The 3,412-nt window shown below is 49.5% G+C and overlaps 1 long non-coding RNA gene across 1 annotated transcript; it reads left to right on the top strand.

The window, feature by feature from the left end:
* The first annotated feature begins 233 nt into the window (after positions 1-233).
* LOC122548105 (uncharacterized) lies at positions 234-2,535 on the top strand. The gene is made up of 3 exons (XR_015755704.1): positions 234-333; positions 1,567-1,676; positions 2,377-2,535. It is a non-coding gene; the product is annotated as an uncharacterized LOC122548105 (long non-coding RNA).
* Positions 2,536-3,412: the final 877 nt, after the last annotated feature.

Here is a 3,412-nt window from a genome sequence, read left to right as displayed (position 1 = left end):
AGGCTGTGCTGTGGCTCGCTCTGGAGCCAAGTAAGTTCACCTTTGGACTGTGTTTAGCCAGGTATGGATGTGCTGCACTGTTTAAACTCTTCCTAGGCTGGGGGGTCTGTGGTGTGCCTCTGGTCTGTGGTGTGCCTGATTTCTTGGTGGACAAAGCCTGTGTGCTTATGGCACAGACCAGTGAGCTAACAAAGACTGATGTGTAGTGAGGTGCTCAATGGCAAAATGTTTTTTTCCCCCCTCCCATGTTGCTCTGAAATGCTTCCAACTCTTACCAGCCAGTGGCTTTTGAGCTGACTTAACTTGTGCCTGATCCAATATATTTTTAAGCACGTGAGTCTGATGGTTTGTACTTCCTTAGCGCACCCCCCCCCCCCTCCCCCTCAATGGTTTTCCATTATGATTTAATGGCTCACGAGTTCTGAGGCTCAATGAATGGAGAATCCAGCCCTGTCTCTTATTGCGGTGTCTCTGTCTGTCTGTGCGTGAAGTCACTGGAGGACCCAAGCCCCTCAAGAAGACATGTGGGAGATCTTGATAAAGGTGGGAAAGGTAGTGGGGAATGAGGAACCAAAACTGCTCTGCTCAGTCAAACCAGGGCAGGACTTTATACACCCATGGTAAAGTCCTGGGGAGACCTTGGAGTGCAGGTTCATAGCTCCTTGAAACTGGAGTCTCGGGTAGAGAGGGTGGGGAAGCAGTCATTTGGTAGGCTTGCTCTCATTTGGTCAGTGTGTGGCCTATCTGAGTTGGGAAGTCATGTTGTGAATGCACAGGACTCTCCCTATCGCTCAAACCTTCCAACACTGGCAACATCTCTGAGAAGCTGAATAGGTTGGGGCTGTTTTCCCTGGAGTGTCGGCGGCTGAGGGATGACCTTTATAACGGTTTATAAAATCGTGAGGGGCATGGATAGGATAAATAGGCAAAGTCTTTTCCCTGGGGTCAGGGAGTCCAGAACTAGAGGACATAGGTTTAAGGTGAGAGGGAAAAGATATTAAAAATGTCCTAAATTTAGATTAGATTACTTTACAGTGTGGAAACAGGCCCTTCGGCCCAACAAGTCCACACCGACCCGCCGAAGTGCATCCACCCAGACCCATTCCCCTACATTTACCTCTGCACCTCACACTACAGGCAATTTAGCGTGGCCAATTCACCTAATCTGCACATTTTTGGAGCAACGTTTTCACACAGAGGGTGGTACGTGTATGGAATGAGCTGCCAGAGGATGTGGTGGAGGCTGGTACAATTGCAACATTTAAAAGGCATTTGGATGGGTATATGAATAGGAAGGGTTTGGAGGGATCTGGGCCGGGTGCTGGCAGGTGGGACTAGATTGGGTTGGGATATCTGGTCGGCATGGACGGGTTGGACCGAAGGGTCTGTTTCTGTGCGGAATGGCACAGACTCCCTGCCCTGACCCTTTTCTTTCGGGAAGGCTATCAGCCCTTCCCTGATGTGGCCTCCGTGACTTTGGGCCCACAGCAAAGGCAAGTGTGCCCGTCAGCAGAGTGAAGCTGAAGGGTGGGTGATGTGTTTCTGATGGTGTCTGTTCTCACTTAGACTGACTGCTGAGTGCGATGAATTCCGACCAACTCCTGGTCTGTCCCTATGACCACACCCACCGGATCCGAAGCAGTCGCTTTCCTTACCACCTGGTGAAGTGTCGGGAAGTAAGTGTTTCTTGCCCGTTTTCACGATCGCGTTGTTTTAAGATCCGCTTTGTGGCTGCTTGACTTTCAGCCTTTAGACTTTTGCCTGAGGCCTAGTTGACTTTTTTTAATGTTCCAGTCCCCGTGATGTTAACTCTCTCTCAACAATGAGTTGCTGATCTCTTGGGAGTTTAACCTGGGTGATGCCCCCCCCCCCCCCCCACCCCGTATAATCCAGAAACTCCACTAATGGTCTGGGTGCCCCGGTTCAAATCCTGTCATGGCGAGATGTGAATTTTTTTTTTAAGTCTCAAATTAAGAATCTAATGACCATGAATCTGTTGTGGGGGAGAGAGAGTCCCATCTGGTTCACTAATGCCCATCACAGAAGGAAACTGCCACCCTTACCTGGTCTGGGCTGACACATGACTCCAGACCCCACAGCCAATATGGCTGACTCTCAACTGTCCTCTGAAATGGTCACGCTGCTCAGCTCAAGGGTAGCTAGGGACGGGTAATAAATGCTGGCCAGCCAATGACTGGTTTTCTCAATGTATCGGTGAACTGTGACCCCCAGCTTTGGTGAACTCTGAAAAGTGTGGAGATTGAGCAAACAGTGTATTTCTTTGTCCAAATGTTCAAGCTGAGCTAGGGAGGGACTGTTTAGGACTGGAGGAGGTTAGAGATTTTTGTTGTTCTAATTGTCTTTTTTTTTCCCCAGAGTCACCCTGAACTGGCAAACATGATTCGGGTCTGCCCCTTTAATGCCAGGCACCGAATTCCTCAACCTGAAGTTCAGCGCCATCTCCTCCACTGTGAGGATGGCAAGTTGGCAGCAGAGAGTGGCACGCAGAGCGCTGGTGAGGGAACAATATTCTGACTGGTCCTGAGCACAACCAGATGGGCAGGAAGACTGTCAGGGAAGGAGAAATGAGTTTAAGCTCTACAGCACTGTGCAAGTGCACATTGATTTCCCCAGGCGATTTTTTTTTTTTTTTTTTTTTTTTTAAAAAAAATTGGTGGGAGAGACTTGATCGCCTGAAGGGACCTCTTATGTACTATGATTCTATGGAAGGACAAACATTGCTTTTTTGTTTATCACCTTCTTCACAGAAGCCCTTCAGTGTGGAAGCAGGCCATTCAGCCCTTTGGCTCCACACCGACCCTCAGAGCATCCCACTTCATTTTATCCCTGTAACCCTGCACATCCCTGTGACACTATGGGACAATTTAGCATGGCAGCTTTGAACTGTGGGAGTAAACCCGTGCAGACACTGGGAGAACATGCAAAACTCCACAGTTGCTTGAGGCTGGGATTGAACCTGGGGCCCTGGCGCTGAGGTAGCTGTGTCAATCCTATGCCATGTGCTGTTGGTGTTTGCCTCCAGCTGGGTTAGTGACCAAACCTGAGCTCCTGTCATGTGGTACTGAACGATATAACAATTATTACAGCTCCTACTGCCTCCACAGGTTTGGGACCGAAGCTGGGCTAATATCCAGGAAGCCAGCTGTAACGCCTTGCCCAGCCATACCTGACCTCAGTTCAGATAGAGACCGCGAGCTCTCTAACCTCTGGCCGTATGCTATATAGATCGGCTTGCTACCATGAGCAGGTCCCTTCCGGAAGTAATGGGTGCTACGGTAGCCTTGCTGAGGAGGTCAGGCCTACGTCGGGGACGAGAAAACGCTCCCACATTACCCTGCCCAATCTTTGTAATATTTTTCTCCGAATTGTGGATTTCTTTCACATTTGAGCT

Source organism: Chiloscyllium plagiosum, unplaced genomic scaffold, assembly GCF_037043375.1.
Source record: "Chiloscyllium plagiosum isolate Xiang-an unplaced genomic scaffold, Cpla_swu_hap1 HiC_scaffold_53X, whole genome shotgun sequence".
NCBI lineage: Eukaryota > Metazoa > Chordata > Chondrichthyes > Orectolobiformes > Hemiscylliidae > Chiloscyllium > Chiloscyllium plagiosum.
Note: the sequence above shows the minus strand (reverse complement) of the source record. Positions and strands in the feature narration are given on the sequence as shown.